General features: G+C 33.0%; 1 long non-coding RNA gene across 1 annotated transcript in view; it reads right to left on the reverse strand.

The window, feature by feature from the left end:
* Positions 1 to 9,494: 9,494 nt before the first annotated feature.
* LOC118185155 (uncharacterized) overlaps positions 9,495 to 19,418 on the reverse strand; it is an 88,350-nt gene continuing 78,426 nt past the window's right edge. The window contains exon 3 of the long non-coding RNA XR_004757551.2: positions 9,495 to 10,406. This is a non-coding gene — a long non-coding RNA (uncharacterized LOC118185155). The remainder of the gene's footprint in view (positions 10,407 to 19,418) is intronic.

Genomic DNA, 19,418 nt, shown 5'->3' on the forward strand with positions numbered 1-19,418 from the left:
ATTATATTTCAACAGTCATAGTTTATTATGAGATATTTATTGTTTTATTACATATGATACTTTGTCTGGCAATTAAAAAAAAATTTGCTCAAAAATTCCTTAAGGAAATACCCCAGTTTTCATCCATCCCTTTGCTAATTGCATTACTGTTCAATAAATATCTCACTAAAATAAAATATTTTCAAACATATCAGACTACATGCATAAAATGAAGAAATTTTATAATATTGTCGAGTGAATATGAGCAGTTTTCCTTACAAGGATCGTACACAAAAGCATTCCTCTGCTTAGGCAAGTATCTCTTGTGTGTTTTGCCGTATCCAAATAATCTAACCTACAATCTTTTCGGAAGAGTCAGAACTTATAAGACAAAATAAAATGTCGAAAACAGAATTTACAGTTATGCCCATAAAAAGACATTGTAACATAAAATCCTGAAAATATGGCTTTGTTTTCGAATTTTCACTATTTTCAAATTCAGCTTTCTAACTAGAACTGACGTTTTTCAGTTTTTTAGTTGTTCTAAAAAGATTATAAAAATTTCTTTATTTATGTTATTACTATTTAAATCTACTTCAGCTTATACTAGTTCTTCTTTTAGTTCTAGGTTTGGTTTGACGTTATTTGATTTTATTAATTTTTAAGCATTCTATATATATATGTGTGTGTGCATGTGTGTAATAATGCCAAATTAAAAAAATAATTTTTGACAAATAACGAAATCAAACTTTGAAAGCGGTCTCCCGAATCCTGTACTTATATTTGGGAAACTGTTTAGACTCGTTAAGAAAAAAAAAGTTATAAAATGTTTGACTACCGTACGAAAAAAATTGAGCGGGTTATTTAATTCTAAAATTTGCAGTTTTGATGTCATTTTCTCTTGAATCGGGAAATCGGTTAATTAAGTTAAAAGAATTCATTCGAGGAAATAAGTTTATATGAAGTACAGCAAAAAATGTGCATAATTTAAGGAGACTCGTACACCTTAAAATCCATAAGATCTTCGAATATGTGACTGTTGCAAGAATTAAGATAACTTACTTATTTTACAAGCAATTACTTCCAACTTTTTATAGCTGACTACATAATATAGCTACTTTCTGAAATAGTAAGGAGAAAGTTTTTATTGCCACAATAATTTTTATAATTTAATCTGCTTTGTGACAAAAGGTTTCGTCATGTTTCCACCTTGCGCGCACAGTTTAAAACATTCTGTTGCATAATTTAATTCCATATTTAATATATAGCATTTATAACATTTGGAAACTACTGTGTACCAAAAATTCTAAGAATTTCATTTTAAATTTTAATTTTATTTGGTGTTGAGTTTATAAAATATATTTTATTAAAAATATCTCTAATGCTTTCGTGCATAAAATGTTTTAATATTAAAATATTCATCAGATTTTTGGTTCAGTTAGAAAATAGTGCCCATATAAAGAATTCTATTAAATTTCAAGTATGTACTATTAGCCATTTTTAAAATATCATGCGCGCAAGGTGGAAACAGGACGAAAAATTTTGTCACAAATCGGATTAAATTACAAAAATATTTGTGGCAACATAAACTGGATTTAGTTTTCTGGTTATTAGCTCCCAAAGCAGCTACATTATGTAGTCAGCTGTAAAAAGTTGGAAATAATTGCTTTTAAAATAAATAAAATATCCCAATTCTTGCAACAGTCACGTATTCGAAGATCATAAGGGGTTTAAGTTGTATGAGCCCCCTTAATAGGCCGTACAAAAAAGTTATGTGCTCCATTAGACTTTTTACTTAATCATATAAATATAAGCAAATAAAAAAAATCTTCCAATTTAAGCATTATGCATGTCATAAGGCATTTCTCTCGCCTTCTTAGCATGTCTTCCTGGTGTAGTGATCTGCACGCTCGGCGCGTATTCGAGAGGTCCGCGGTTCGAGTCCTGGCGAGGGCACTGTTCATTTTTCATGATTTCCTGCTGTCAAAAAATATCCTAATGACTCTACAATGCTAAAGTATTCTAAGCTCCTATTTTCGCTGTGAATTTAATGTTGAGAATCTAGTTTAAGCTTTAGAATCAAACTTATTTAAGATTTTTCAGAGAGTCAATCTAAAAATACTTCTTAAAGCGAACAATTTGTTATGAGGGAATAGTGTAAGTTTATTAGAGTAATAATTTTTTAGATTGAAATTCTTTAAGCTATTTGCACGAATAAGTAAAATAAAACATCGGCATTAGGTAGAAAATAAAAAATAGAGGGACATTCAAGTTTTAAATGAGCAGAGTGCAACACCATAATTGAAGAAGTTGTTTTGAATTTATCGAGATGAATTTGAAACAAGTATTTATACTAAAATACACTTAATAAAAAACGAATTTTTACTAAATTACTAAGCTAAAGAGTTTATTTATTTTCCTGAAACTGAACTGGAACAGAAATTCGAAGATCTGAAAACAAAACTAAACAGTATAGGAACTGATATTAATACCATATGAAATGAAAACTTGATTGTAAATACCTCAAGAAGGTTTTCTTCAGGTGACACTTACTGAATCGAGTATTATACGCAGTTTGGGTCTTAATCTCATGATTAACAATCTACTGTCCTATGTTTCTGCTTCAAATTAGTTGTATTTCACTACTCCTAAAGATCACGTAAAATTAAACTTTAACTATTCGGGCAATGATAAATCATCAGATTGATTAGAAATTGAGCTCCGAGAGGTGTTATAGTTAAAATGTTACTTAATAATATAAAGCGATCATTGTCATTTGAACTTCGATTTTGTAATGACATCGAAAGAAGAAGAAGAATAAAAAAGAACTTTTATCATCTGCCTCCCTTAAAAAATTACTACTTCTATTACAAAGATCATATACGTCACTCCCTAGTTTTCCTTTCTCTTGCAACAGACACGCCCGCCACCTCGCCTGGCGCCAGAGTTTTACGATCTTGTCGCTGTTCGCTGACAGGATCGAATCGCTGACAGGATCGATGACAGGATCGCTGTCGCTGTTCGTTAACTGAAAACTTGAAAAATTTCCGGTGTGTTTACAGATAATGGGTTTTAATATCATTTGTAAACAATGTAAAATCATTATTTCTATAACTTTACTGTGAAATATACTTCACAATTCTTGAAATACTATCGAATTCCGGTATAATAAACACCGTTCGGTTCTAAATGGATTATTAAGGGCGTTTCCAAATATATTATAACGGGTATTCTGATTGGAATACATGAAAAACCTATGCGGAGTTGATTTATGTTTAGAATTTTTATATTTAAAATAAATTTTCTTGGTAATTACGTTTAGTACTACACAGGCTAAATTTTAATTAAATTGGGAGTTTAATAGTAAACAGTTTTAGAAGCAAATGCGGTGAAATTTCTTCAGAGAGGATTAAAAAGTCAGTCACGACTGTCAGCCCGATTAATCTCCAGATTTTAACCTGTTGCTAAGTTAGGTTAAGCTGTTTAGGTATGTAGGGTTTACTTTCAAAAAACATGGTGGAGCACACGAGTGATGCATTCTTAAATGCTTTATTTTACTAATAAGAAATAAATAGAAGGTAAATTAAGTAAAAATTAATATTGCAGGTGGTCTCACAATAATTATACTCAGTCCAAACAGTTCTACAGGATTCAATGACGATGATGATTAACACACAGTCTTCAATAAATACATTCAAGGGCCCGTCTGCCCTTTTATATGGCTAACTATAGACAAGCATCTTGAAGGATCTGTAGGCCGTCTGCCTACTTATTTCCATCTCAAAATATCCACTCTGCGCTTCAACATGTCTCGTCTCCAGTACTTCCAACGGTCGTCTGCTACTCTGCAAGCTGCGCTGCGTCATCATGCCTTGCTGAGTTGAAGTAGAAGTGAAGGTAGTTGAAGAATTTGCTTCCACGGGTATGACTTAAGATACGAGAGCTCTCTAAGGGCAGAAATGCCTTAGTAGGTTTTACACTCTTAAAAAAAAAAAAAACTGCTTCCTATCTAGACATCTTCCTATCTATATCTTCCTGTCTTCTTATCTTACTTTGGAAAAAAGATGAAAACTCCAGTGCAGTCAGTCTTTTCGCGGAATTTGAACCCGTGTTGAACTACCAGTGTTTAGCGATTCTATCGGCTATTAGCGAACGACTTCTGAAGGTAAATTGACTAACTCACATTACTCTTGGGAAACATTACAAAAAAAATCTATACAGCCAAGTCCATTTGCCTAGGTTCGAGCCCGAGTCGCGCTGCTAGTGTTCAAAGGTTTTAACCACTCAGGTACTGGTGGGGCTGTTGCTAAGTTAGAGTTTCGATCTTATTTAGGTTAATTGTTACGGCAAAGAAGGGTCTTTCTGTGAAAAGGAAAAGAAAAAGAAAAAAGAAAAAAAGCTAGCCCGTATTCATGTTACATTTGGAGAAAACTATGAAACCGTCGTGCAGTAGTTTATTTTGCTACCAGAACAGAACCCAGGATGAACTACTTTGTGTTCACGTGGCTGATTTTAAGACAAAGCACGAAAGGATTATCTGCTAAGGAACGAAAACTTTCGGGGAGGACTTTTTAAGGGAAACTAAGCTGGAAGTGACGTTCCACAAACATCGTTATGTCATTTTATACATTCAGCCACCACAGGGTGTTATTTGTATTTGACGTTGAAACTTGCTCTTTTTCTGTAGTGGTTTTATTTGCTCGTTGATTCGTATCATGCGTGTTTCGAAATGGCCTATGTTGCAATGAGAGACGTGGGGGCAAGATATCAGTCGCGTATTTTAGATTGTGTGCAAAGTAAAATCCTACATCTTACAAAAATTTAAATGATTTAGGAAAAGAAGGTTTTGAACATTTATCTGTGAACCATAGTACAAAATTTTGTGGGTATCGAGTCTGGCTGTCATATAAATACCACAGAGGGTACGTGGCGGTATGTTAAAGCTACGTTTTGCTGTCCGAAGAAGCATTCATTATGGTAAGTACATTTTATTTTATTGTTTTTATTTTGTAGAATGTTATGTTCATTGTTTTTTTACTATGAATATCTGTTGTTATTGTTGTTTTTTGAATTGTTTGTAATTTATTTTGTTGATTTGTGCACAATGCCTAGATTGTGCAATTCGTTGATTTTTTTTTAAGTTTAAACAGAAAGCTGTGTAAATGGTATTCTTTAAAATTTATTGTTGTTATGTTAATTTATTAAAGCGAGATGTTCGTAGATTCCTTCGCTGCCTAGATTGTGCAATTCGTAGATTTTTTTTTTAAAGTTAAAGCATATCGCTGTATACATGGATTCTTGTCAAATATTTTTGGTTAGAAACTTTACGTTTTTGCTATCTATATTTTCTGTTTTTGTTTCGGATTTCTAGCTTAAATTGTGTGTTCAAAACGTGGTTTTTGCAGGTGCGAAAACCGCGTTTTTGGAGACATTTTAGGTTTAACGTTCGAAATGTAGGCAAAAAAATTAGATAATAATAATGTACAGTGGAGTTTCTCGCCAAAAATATTTGGCGAGAATTTTGTCGGCAAGCGAGGGCGTATATAACAGTAGTTCCATGTAAATTTTCTAAAAAAAAAATTGAGTTTCAGACTTCAACACTGAAGTATTTTTGTAGATAATTAAATTAAACATAAAAATAAAATATCTAAATCATTATGAAGTCTCGTGAATCACGAAATATGGCAGCGATTCCGCCAAACTTGAACCAACCATATCGGCAGACGTTTCAAAGAACAAACCGCTCTTTATTTAGTTAGATAATCAACAGATACAAGTTACGGTTATAGCTTATAAAAAGCCTAAATCCTTCGCAGAATTTTTCATGTTGTATCGCCATTGTTTATCCATTTTCAAATCAAGTCCCATATCATGCTCATTAACGTAGCTTTACTTAATGCCAGGATCCCATAACTCTGAAAATACAGTGGGGACCGCTTATTAGGATTACGTTCGTTTTGACCTTATTTGGTTTTATAAAGCGGTTGAGTTTTATATGTGGTGCTGTACCGCACGCAGGATTTCGTTTCGGTTAGGAGTACAAAGCTGGATAATTTGGGGGGGGGATATAAAAAGAAAAATTTTTAAAAATAGACTTATTTTATGTAAGATTTCAATAATTTTTTATGAATGATATGCACACATACCTGAACCTCTCTCTCCTTGCATGCAGCTCTGCTGTTTGGATTAATACTCTTTTCGATATGCTGTTTATTACGTAAATTACATACAATTTTTTTATAAAACTTTCATTATTTTATCCCGCGGATGACAAAAGTAGTCTTAATTCAGAAACATTGTAATTATTTCAACATCTAACAAGTTACAATTGCATGGCACATCATCTTAATAAATTTGCCATCCTTCCATCTAGTATATGCCAAATTTGCAATTCGAGCATCATGAATGTAGAGCATCTTCTTATATGCTCAGAACTAGATAAAAAGTCTCAGAAACGTGGTGAGACAAGTAAACTATATTGGAATGCCATAACTTTCATGAACTCCTTGTAAAGTCTGCATTCCTTGTTGTTTAAAATTTTAACAACCGTACCGTTGTTAAACATCTATACATTATGTAGATTCTTTATTATTTAATTTCTTTAAATATAATAAAGGGCTGTAATAGTTGGTGGAAACAGTTTGAAAAGTGAATCAACACAAAATGCCAAAACGAAATTAATAGCCCTTCTGGGCTAACGCCTTTTGGGCTTTAAAAAAAAAAAAAAAAAACTTTACCGCTCCACCAGAGGGCCTCGAAAGGCAAGAGCACAGCGGTCTTATAGCTCCTTGGCCGCTAACTCCTTCACTCTTGTTTCCCTTAATTCGAGCCAATTTTCAAGGAAAAACGAGTGAATTTTCCTTAAAAAGTCTTTCATAACGGCCTTTCTGTGGCAGATAACTCTCGAATGCTTTGTCGCAACCTAAATCTTACAGTTCGTTCTGCTTTCGATTCTCAGAGAACAGGCTAGTTGCGCAAGGTTTTCTTTTTGGTTTTCTACATGTATAGCATGAATTCTGGCTAGTTTTTCTTTGAAGTCCACCCCAAAGGCGTTCTTTCCTGAGGCAAATTCTGTTGGCGTGTGGTCAGTTCGTCAAGAAACAGCATAAGGGCAACAGAAAATTACGATCAATGATACTTTCAAAAATGGGAATTTTCAGTTAAAATTCCAGAAAATGAGCTAAAATTAGTTAATTGTAAAAAATGAATATAATATATTATTTTGTGTCCTTAGGCATTTAATTAGTATCTTATTTTAGATTGAATATACTGACTTTAGATTTAATTTTATTTCGAATATTTCTGTTGATTTGATTTTTCAGTTAATTCATTGTTTGTTTTAAACTGTGTTTGCTTGTTTGTGGCTTATCCCACCTAGTCGACAGTAAAATCAGATCAGGTCTTTGATATCAGAGCAAGCCCTCGACATTCATCTTGGCAAGGGTCAAGATTGTACCTGCCGTTGATAAGAGCCTAGAGCACTATATAGGCGACAGTACGACTTTGTTCAGTTCGCCCCCCCCCAATTGTCAAAGAGGAAAAAAAATGACTCTTCGCCTAACACAATCCTTTCAAGAGGACTTTCGGATCGCCGCATATTTGGGAGTGCCCCCATGCAGCACAGACACTATTCGTTTACAAACATCCATACCTTCTCCGGGATTCGAACCCGGGCAGTCAGCGTCGCTAATAACTATCACTGTTGGGAGACGTTTTAAATTGCTAAATTGTTTTATAAATTAAAAAAATTTAACATTTCATGAACAACTCAGGCAAGTTAACCAGATCACAGATATTTTAATACATATTATTAGTACTAAGCAAAAAAAGTTTCGGAACATTTCACTGAATTTATATGTTCTAAGCAACAGAATAATTTTAATTAATTAAAACTTCAAAACCAAGAAAATCTGAATTTAAATTTTAATGTAAAGTTGCGTATAGACGTTAAAGAACACATTTTTAGTATACTCTCTGATTATAATATCGAAAAGAATTTTATGGAATGTATTTCGTAGAATATGAACTATAAACTGACCCAAAATTTAGGAAACTGATTTTTCTAAGGATTGGATTTAAATTTCAGTCATTTGCCCACTTTGAACGTAAATTTTTCATCTTAGCCTCTTGGGAATATAACTGAGGGAAGAATAAACTGTATATAAAACGTTTTTTCATTTACACTAGGTTTATTTTCATTTTATATATCAACTAAAACTTTAAGCACGTAAAAATCAAATTAGGAGGCAGGTAAAAATTTAAAAAAACTTGCGTTATCATTAAGCACACTGAAGTATCATTAGTTTTCAGTTTGTAAATGAGCCCTTTTAAGAACAAAGAACATTGAGCGTCCTTAATAAATATTGGAATTTTTTTGGAAAACGAAACCATTACTGAATTCTCTGAATCCGTGTCTGTTTATCATATACGTTTGTAAGCATCAATAAAATGAAATAACCTTACGTATAATATTTACAACAGAATGTACTCAACACAGTACATGATCAATAAAATTTCTATCAACGAAACTTTTGTTTAGCTGTAGATCATAATTTGCTGAGTGCAAAGGTCATTAATGGGTAACATCTTTCAATGAATCTTGAGTATTTGGGAGTGTGTGGTGTATTTGATTACGGCAAAGCCGGCGAGTGCTATCTGCCTAAGGGGAGGGATGCCTTCGTAGAGGACTAAGAGAAACTGGTTCTTATACACGTTACACATGGAGAAAGCTACAAAAACACCCATGCAGCCAGCCCGTTCGCGGGGATTCGAGTCGCGAACTACTACTGTTCAGCGACTTAGCAGCTCGGCCGCTGGTCGGCTCCCTGAGTATTCAGATGAACATAGTTTTAGGAATCTATAGTTTTTCTAGTACTGTTTTTTCATTTATTTTTTATTATATTTACTGAGATTTAACGTTTAGTCAGAAAAGGGGCTATAAAATAGATTACCTAATCCCACTTTTTCCTCCCTAGGCCTTTCTAAAGACGGAGTGGACGCACCAATGGACAAGTGTTTATGACCACTGAATAATGGTAGTTCGAGACGAGTTCGAGCACGGAAGGACTGGTTATATGGTTCGTTTTGTGTTTTCCCCATGTGTGGTGTGAATACAAATCCTTTGAAAGATTTCTACAAGGGCCTCTTTTCCCCTAAGCAGATACTCTCCTTATGCTTTTACACATTCAAATAACCTAACCTAATCTTACCTGGATGACTGCACCATGTAAAAAATTGCCAATCAGTAGCTGAGCTCACCAGGCCGAGCAGTGAAATCCACTTAATACGCAGATCGGTCCAGGGTTCGAGTCCCGGGGAACGGACTGACTGAATGGGCATTTTCTTGGTTTCCCCTATGTGTAACGTTGATATTCCCTTAGAAGGTCTTCCACGGAGCATTCCTCGCTTCCCGTGTATGAAAAAGGGGAGCATGAAATTTTTAAAAAAATGTAATAGCTGTGTGAATAAGACTTTTGATATTGTTAATTCGACTAGGGTTTGAACTACGGCAACAGGCTGGTTACATTGGTGACTTCGATTCTCCCATTTTTAACGTGAATACGAGCCACTTTCCTTTAGAAACGCTTTCCAATGAACTTCTTTGCTTAGGCAGATAGCCCTTGTCTACTTTGCAGTGACTGATTAAACAAACAAGCATCTAAAAGAAATTAATTACTAGAGTAAACGTTTTAGGGAAATTGACTTTTATTTAACTATATTAACGTAGTTAAAAATACTCCAGTCTGCAAACTTCATATTGGATTACAAATTCTTGAAGAAGATTTTACAGTTAAACATTTTTAAAAATTAAAACATACGTACAGTAGTACGTGTTTCTAGAAAATAATACACAAAATGCTATTGTTTGAGAATAAACCTTTTTTTTGGCCTTTGCCTTTCAAATATATTTGTTTTTAGCATGACTACAAATTTTTACTCAATCAACTTTTATATCAGTTATGCCTTTCACACATCTTTAAATCCATGTAAAAGAATTTTAATGATGTCATGAACAAGTGTGAATGATTACCATATTTGAAATCGCCAGAAGTTAAGGAAAGAGCAAAACGATTGCTCACTGTGTTGTCAGCATACTACGGCGTTAACTTTCCTGACAATACAATAAATGATAAATTCTAACAAATACAATATTTATTGGAATAAAAACACACACATTTTATTCAGTGACGTCAGGTATCTTGCAACGACAGCAGAAAAATTGTTTCTATGGTTGAAAAAACGTCCCTTGCAGGGCTTGTTGCAATGTACAAATCGTAAGGATTGCGTTCTCGGATTAAAGAGGAAACAATGTAGACTTTAATTGGGGTCTATTTCTTTCTCTTGTGATGTGTATTAAGTTAACACTTTTTAACTAAAAGATAGATCTTCATTTGCCCACAAGTGAGGTCAATATTTTGTAGAGTCACCTAGAAAAAGAAAAACAATAGTTTAAGTTTGGTATTTAGGGAAAGAGAAAACTAATATTACATGGTGATGTATAATATCAAAAATATAGTATTGGTTTTCAGAAGACCTGAAGGGAAAGATGAATGATTCTAATTCTTTATTTTTCAGAAGCATTTTGATGTGAAAAATTCCTATTGAATAAACATAATTTGAAAATAATTTTATATACACATAATTACAAAAACTTACTTAGAAAAGGCTTAAATAATTCAACTCTAGGCAATGACGTTTTACGAATTTACCAAAAAGGGTAGAGTAAGGACATATTTGTTTTCAGACATTTATAGGGGACTTAAATATAGAGTTTTAATCCTCTATAAAAAATTAAAAAAGACAACATTTCAGTTGACAATCTGTAAAAAAATATGTTTTATCTATCAATAACGACAAATATCACAAAATTCAGGAGGAGGAATACGTTTAGAATAAATGAAAGGCAAGCAAAGAAAGGCCTCATTTAATCTCCATTAATGGCAAGATTTACAAGACTTAATAACAAGTTTTTTATTGTTTTAGCGTAACTGCAAATTTTCATTCAAGTTCAATAAAAGTAAGATTTTTACACGATTCTCGTTAATTTTAATTAGTCACAGAGAAGAAAATATGTTATCTAACATCCGCTTAATTTGGCTAAATTTCGCAGAAAATTTCTAAATGTGAAATTCTTGGGAGTAGGCAGAATAACAGGAATGGTTTAAAATAACCGATAACACTCAGCTTAATTAAAGTTCAAAAAGGTTTCAGACTACGCAGAATTTATGTACGATATAAGAAATATAAAATGCGCTAAATTTAAGAATTATTCTGTAGAGGTATTTTACCAGTCATAAAAATACTGTTTAATTATGTCCTTCTTTAAGCTACAGTTCATTTTTGAATTAATTAAAATTAATCTTTGGAAAGATTTCGTTTATTGTATATATATATTTAGTACAACAGAAAGTTTTTTAGAAAAAAAAAATCCAAAATCATTTCCGCTCAAAATACATTTTTAATTGGGAGATTTCGGGATTGTACTAGTTTTACATTTCATTTCTTTCATCTCTTTGTGTTTTTTTTTCAACTAGGAAAGAAATTTATGAAGGCATCTATCCTTTCAGGTAGACGGTTCTGGAGAGTTTTGCTTCGTCAATTAACCTAACTCTATTTAATTCTTGATTCTTTCGGTCTCACTGAAGACATCTGCATTTAGGAGTACGTGTGTTGGACAAGATTAGAGATGCAACAAAATCCGCATACGCAATTTGTTGTATGTAGGCCTGTAGAATTATTTCTACAGACATCTGATTTGTTTTTACGGTACACAAAGAAAACATTAGCTAACTTTACCTCTGAAAGTCTCCAACAAAGGTATCTCGCTTCAAAGGTAGACAGCTTTCGAGTGCACCTCCGTAATTAATCAGATATCCAGACCTAAACCCTATAGAACATGCCTAGTGGGTAGCTGCAAGTCGCTTTCACCTTTCAGAACACTACAGGACTTGTATACATGGTACTTCAGGAATGGGATAGACTGGCCACAGCCATTTATAAACTGCTTCAGTTCCAGTATGAAGTTACGATAGAGGTGACCATCTCCATATTCGCCTCACTTTGTGTTCGATCTAGCCAAAGAAAGTCTATACATACATATTCTTTGATCTAGCAATCTTTTTTAGATCTTCCTGCGTCAGTGTGCCTTACGCATGCTCATGTGTGTGTACTATGACTGTAAGTGAGGTATATTTTTTATTTTATTTTATCAACTTATGACCATATCAAATGTCATTAAAATCTAGTCTATCCATTCTGGAGATAATCAACTAATGTGAAAATTATCTTAATTTTAAACAGCAGTGTAGTTGAACAACAGTGAGCGCGTGATTCTGAAATTCAATAAGAAATCAGGTCATACTGTGTACATTGCTCGACATCCAAAATGCAAGTACAAGAAGTACAAGAGATTCCAAAAACCAACTTTATTTCAGAGATTACACATAGCATCAATGTTAATTTATTTGAAATACAGCTTTCTTTGACGTGAAGAAAACGAAAAAAATCAGTAATGAGTGTTGTCTCCAGGCTTTTCAGGAACTGCTCCTACAAGCCGCGGCATTTACTGAAAGAGGCTTTGGATGTATTTTGGAGAAAAGGTAACCCATGCTTGCCTCCACAAATAACCACAGTTCATCTGGTGTACACACAGGTGCAACATGCCGTTCTAGGCGTTCTCTTATCATTTACTAGACATTGACGTTTTATATTTTAAAGCAACGAAGAAGTGTACATGATTTTTGAATAGTGAAAAATTCAGATTCTGTTCAAAAAATTCAACCCTCTCTTTTATCCCCCTGCGTATGATCATTAAAACTCATCAACAAAGTGGATTTGCCGTTCACTTTAAATGTGGGGCATATAAGATACCCAGAAAGTTGATAAAAATCAGGTGAAATTGTATCATAAATACCATCAATAATTATAAATGTACGATCTACCACAAAGATGAGATCAAGATACTATTTTGAAACATTAAGACTGCTCGAAATGATGCTGACCGAATCAATGGCGCGATTAAGGATGTGTGGAGTCTGAAATTTTATCTTAGACATAATATTCTCTCAAGGGGCCTTCAATGTTTATTTTTATTATTTTCAGAAGGAAAACAACAAGGTTAGAAGTTATAGGACGATTTAAAGTCCTCTAAAATCTAGGACCCTAAGCTATTCTATAAGTAACTCATAGAAGATCATTTTTCTCAAAATGCTATTCCAAGGAAGCATCCTTTTCTCCAAAACAATTCAATCCTGCGTATTTTTTCCATCAACTAGCGTTAGTTAAGCTAAAATTGGATAAGTTCAAATTTTGGATATGAGGGTCAGTTTTAGAAAAAAGTTCTGTGAATTTGAAAAGAATCTGACAAGTACCTTCCACCTTAAAGATGTACTGGCATTTGGGGATTGTATGTACAGCAGAATTTAAGGGAAGAAAGAAGTCAACAAATTTATAAATAGGGCTTTTAAAATTAGACTGGAATTAAAATTATTAAATAAACTATAAATCTGCACAAAATTTGAAGGTTCTGTGGAAATCTGAGTTTCAAACTGAAGACGTTTAAAAATAAGACCTGAGCGGAGTCGACAACTTCACTGCCGGTACAGGATCAGCACTACAACTCTAAAACCGATTTCGATCTTATGCCGGCTTTGAGTCTGCACCGTAACTCTTAACAAATAATAATTTAATTAAATCTTTAATCTCTTTATTACGTGCTTTTACTAATTATAAACCTTGTATATGCTATGCGAATATCGATTGTATTGCCAGTATTAATTCTCGCTATCGGTCCTACGCCGTGTCCTTCCTTTACCAGTTCGATCCTATGCAGTATCCTTAGTATGTCTGTTACAACTCAATAAAATGATTAATGCACGTGATAAATGTGTATTGTATCATTAGTACAACATTATCATAATTTATATTTTATCGTGTCCATCGTACGTCAATATTGATTCTTTCTATGCCCACGTACATTCTACGTTGTGTCGACGATATACAGTGTCGATTCTTGTAACATAACCCAAGGGACTAACAATGATTAATGAAGAAGATTTATGAATTTTTCCTTGTTCTTTTATGCTAAAATTTAGAGTTCTCTAAGCTAGACTAATGTATATGAGACTACGTGTAAAAAGAATGTTATAAATTTCTCAAGATCTCAAATTTAGCGGACATCTAAAAATTGGATTGCAGATTTTATTAACAAAGCGGAAAAGAAACTTGAAAATTTGGCTTTTTGGAGAATACGAACAATATTTTTTTTAAGTTGAAAAAAATAAAATCATGAGACGATGACAAAATTACGAGATTGTTTTTAACGGAAGATTGTTGCCTATAGCGGCAAAAGAAAATCTGCTAAAAGCTTTATCAATAACGGAATGAAAGAAACCTCTGTCATTAGCAACAACTTTCAAATAACCGAGTTCTTGAGAAAAAGTAAACTGTGAAGAACGCGAAGAAAAACTGTGAAGAACAGGAAGCGCAGAAAAAGCTTGCGACCGGGAAGAAAGAAACTATTTGTTGTTTATCAAAGTGATAAGATTTAGGCTGAGAAAAAAGGTAAACAGGAAAAAAATATTTTCATTAAATTTTAACGATGGAATTAAATGGATTGCATTTTAGTAGAACGTTTAAAGCTATGTTATATTAAAAGATTCTATTTCAAAACTAAATGAGGTAAGCGAACGCAATAACTGATAAGATATTTATCTAACCATTTTATCCCTAATAAGGCGTAAACATCAAAGATGTAGCCAACTTCAAGAGAGAAAAGTTTATTTACAACTTGGACTCAAAATTGTATATATCAGTATTACTATTAATATGATCGAAGAATTTTCTATGCCCAGTCTTTCTATTTAAAGTTCAAGTGTTTTGAAAAATAAAATGTATCTGATTTAAAGAAAATTTAGGGAAAGACACTAATTCCTGAATTAGTGAGAAAGAAAAATAAATTTGTTGAAATCTGCTTCAACAAGATATTTTAGCAATATTAACTTAAATTTTATTATTTAATATTAAAATACACCGTAATAAATTCCAGAGAGAAACAGTCTTGAGTCTGCTGGCTAAATTAATATAAAATATTCACAGTGTCTGATAATATTGATAGTTTTACCCCCAGTTTTATACATTACTATTTTATAAACATTTACATAATCATTCGTGTTATTAAGTTTATGCATTAAATATTTAAATTTTATGCCTCACTTTTGCAGTGTTCGACAACAGTGATAACAAACAATATTACTGCAGATTAATGGAATAATACTGTTATCTAAATGTCAGTCTGATAGATATGAAGGGGTTTCTGAATAAAAAAACACTGCGGTAAAGTAGAAAGCTAGTTTTACGAACTTTCAGAGAAGTGGTATACTTAACATATTTTAGCAATAGATGGATAAAGCGAGTTAGAAAGTTCATATTGAATTACGTAAAATGTGAAATCAGGAAATGAAATGGCTTCAATAAAAGCATCATCGCTTTCATTTAAAAGTTCCGAGAATTAATCAGATACATAAATTTAACATTTCGTATACAGATTCAAAATCTTCCGGCCTAATATACTTCTAAAAAATAGAGAAAATGTTAGTTTTTTATTTTTCATTATCTTTTAGCTCGGTACACTTTTTACATCGTTTAATAAGCAGTTCTTCTCCCCTGGAAAAGTAATCTAAAGATTTGGCTTCAAAAATTTCCATAACTGCTATTTTCACACCCATCGTCATCAATAAACCGCTTTCCACGAAGGTCAGATTTCAGTGTAGAAAACAGATAATAATTAACCTGTGTTATAAGAACTCTTAAACCCACACTTCTGTTTCCGAATTTGCATTGACACGTTGTGGTTTTTAAATTGCTGGAAAAAAAAATTGGAGTACCCATCTCGTAAAGACATTTTTCAGGTGAAAATGTTCATATAAAATGCGCAAAACATTTAGTTTAGACAAGAAGTATCTTACTGTCGTGTCTCACACCTTTAATTTCCTTTAACTGAATATTTTTCTCTGGAGGCGAGCAATATTTTTTGATGTCAATGGCACTAATGGCCAACCTTCATGAGAACCATTTTTTTCAGATTTTCGATCCATGCGAAATTGTTTTGCCCATTCCCTGTAGAATAGGCAGACGGCAAATAACTATGCACAAGATGCGAGAGTTATTTTATGGTTTTCGCATTAGGACCTTTTAGTCAAAACTTTAATCGCAGAAAAGATAGTCAGTTTTTAACATTTTAGAATGTTGTGGCTAATCTCATTTATTTGATTTCATCAAATATGGCATGAGCCTTGAGTGTCATGTAGGTGACAGTACGACTTTGTCCAGTTCTACCCCAGTTATGAAGGACAGCAAGGCAGGGGACGCGTATGTGAACCTTTCATCCGTTTCCTCTGCCAAATCACTCGATAGGACTTTGGCACACTGTGTATTGAGTGGCTCCATACCATATAGACACGATGCTTTTACAAATGTCCATGATTTCTCCGGAATTCGAACCCGAACTCTTCAGCGTCGGCATTCACTGTCGAAAGAACTCATACGATGTTTCTAACGAAATTTCCATATTTATTCATCGCAAACAGTTTTTTTAGCTTTAGTGTAGAATTGGGTGCCCCTTCTATTGGCGACATTTTTAAAAAAATTTTGGCGATGAAACCTCACTTCTGGTTATCACGATAGTTTTAACTTTGTTTTAGTTTCCCGATTCTATTTAAATGAAAATAGATTGATGTGTACGTGGACATATTTAAGGCAGTGCGCAATGCCTAGTTTGTGCAATTCTAGGATGTTTTTTAAATAAAAACAGATCGATGTGTACATGGACACAGATCTTATGCAATTCTTCGACTTCTTATTTTGGTTTTGTGTAGCGGCCATCTTGAAACTGTGACTTCCTGGCGCCGATCTTGGCGTCAAAAAGAATCTCCAATAAACAAGGGGCACCCAATTGTAAACTTTTACCGTTTTTTTTTTAATATTAGGTCAGAAACTTTAAAATTTACCTACGTATTTGAACTAGAATGAATCTCATGAAAATCCTCCAGCTTAAGATTATGAGTAAGTCATTTATTGCTGATAAGTTAATATTATGAATAAATGTGTGGATGATGATTTCTTTCCTTTTTCAGGAAATTTGCTTGGATGCACACAGGCAAGATTTTTCTGAAATTAACGTGAATTTAAAGTTAAAATTTTACAAGATTTTAAAGTTGAAGATTGGCTTTTTCTTGAGTTTAAGATTTTTCCCTAAACTTAGTTACGTGACCAAATGCGTTTACTAATCAGAATCCTCGATTAAACACGGAAGTTAAAAAATAATTAAAATTCTGAAGATGAAAACGTAGGCTTCATATCAAAAAAGGAAATCTTTTCCTTTCTTGTAAAAGAAGGAAAAAATGGATAAATATATTCTCGAGCTTAACATTCTCTAATTGTTTGATGTTATTAGTTTTCTTTAGATTAATCTTACTCGTGCTTCCATCTTTTTCAAAAATTTTATTTCGTATTTCTCCTTAATTATTTATCATACAATACGCGGGTTTGAAACCCAATCCCTCCCACAACTTAAGCTGTTTTCTCACCGGGACGTATTCATTCAGTTTTCTCTTCTTGGTGCCTTTAGTACCTTTCGTTCATACTTAGCTAACTGGCATTCTATTATGGTGGTCTGTTTTCTCACCGGGACATATTCATTCAGTTTTCTCTTCTTGGTGCCTTTAGTACCTTTCGTTCATACTTAGCTAACTGGCATTCTATTATGGTGGTTTGTTTTCTCACCGGGACATATTTATTCAGTTTTCTCTTCTTGGTGCCTTTAGTACCTTTCGTTCATACTTAGCTAACTGGCATTCTATTATGGTGGTACATTAATATCACGATCCATCTTGTAAGTAGTGTTACTCTTTTTACTAAGGAGAATACAAAGTAAAAAGCAGTTAGCAACATCTTTTCGGATTTGTAATCCAGGTAATTCAATGATTTTTCTTTTTTCTAAATAATTCATTTTTGTTACCTTTTTTCCGCTACATCATGTTTAATGTTGTGGTGGGGGTGTTTTGTAATAATTCTTATTACTGAATTTAAAATTCGTAGTTTATCTAAATCCATTACTTAGCACACTTTAGGCTTGTAGAGACATTAGATATTTTTGAAGCAGAAATACATAAAAAATGACGAATGCCCTCGACAAGACTCGAACCTGGAGCTCTCGAATACACGCCAAGTGTGCATCCATCCCCGTTTTTAGTTCGGGCGTCATTGTAGAGACATTAGGATTTTTTGAAGCAGAAAAGACGTGAAAAATGTGCAATTGCTCTCGCCGGGATTCGAACCTGGACCTCTTGAATATGCGCCGAGTGTTGCACCGTTCCACCACGATGGCATGCAGAAAGGAGGGAGAAAATACCTTATAGGCTTAGCAACGGTATTTTGCTACCAAACGAAATGAATGTATATTTTTTTTCATTTCAAAACGTTTTGTTGCTCTAACTGTACAGATATTAAGAACTAGCTCCTTTTTTAATTTTTATTTTTAAAATTTAAATTCAAATTTTCATATGTTGGGTTACTTATATGTAAATTACATGCGTTCTGGAGTCGGTTCACTTAAAAAATTTAAATTATTGTTATTAGATTTTTAAAGTTTTGTTGCTTGTTTATAATTTTATTGCTATAATATTTTTTTTTACTAAAGTTTTTAACCCGACCTGTATGGATTCAAAATTTACGTATATTTTTATTTTTTTTATACATTGGATTGCTTATATTTGTATATTTTGTTTTGTTTCTTGGATTCGGTATGCTCGAAATAGTAATATACTTTTTTAATTTATTTCTGTTTCTGATGCTATAATTTTGCAGAGTTTACACCGCTTACTTCGGCCCCTAGGGGTTTCACTGATAATGACATAGATTACCTTTATTATTTTCTGAGATTATTTCAAGTTTTAAACTTTAATTTGTATGTTTGCTGGTTCAGAAACAGGCTGATTTATTTACACCTTTTCTAATACCAACCTCTGACGACACAGCGAAAGATTTAGATTTCCTTTTTCATTGTTGGTTTTGACATGTTTTTCTTCCTTTTTCTTGCGGTTGACCAGAATGCTTCTGTTTTTTTTTTTTTTTTTTTTTTTTTTTTTTTTTTTTTTTTGCATTTTTCAGTTTTGCATATAATTATTCCGAACTGCATAAGATGCGAATTTCAAATGCATTATTTAATTTGATTTGATTTTGCATCATTTTTTTACTAAAGGTGTAATAATAATTCACTGTCATTTCGAAAGATATAATTGTAACTGTCGATATCTGTAAGAAAAATGCAACTATCTGAATTTGCCATTATGTTATGCACTTAGAGGATTCCAAAATATACTGCTGGTCATTAAAATTGCAACACCATGAAGGAATGAGCTGACGAAAGTCAAAATCTAATG

This window comes from Stegodyphus dumicola, chromosome X2 (assembly GCF_044657685.1).
Source record: "Stegodyphus dumicola isolate Sdum_Otavi_A_Nest chromosome X2, ASM4465768v1".
NCBI lineage: Eukaryota > Metazoa > Arthropoda > Arachnida > Araneae > Eresidae > Stegodyphus > Stegodyphus dumicola.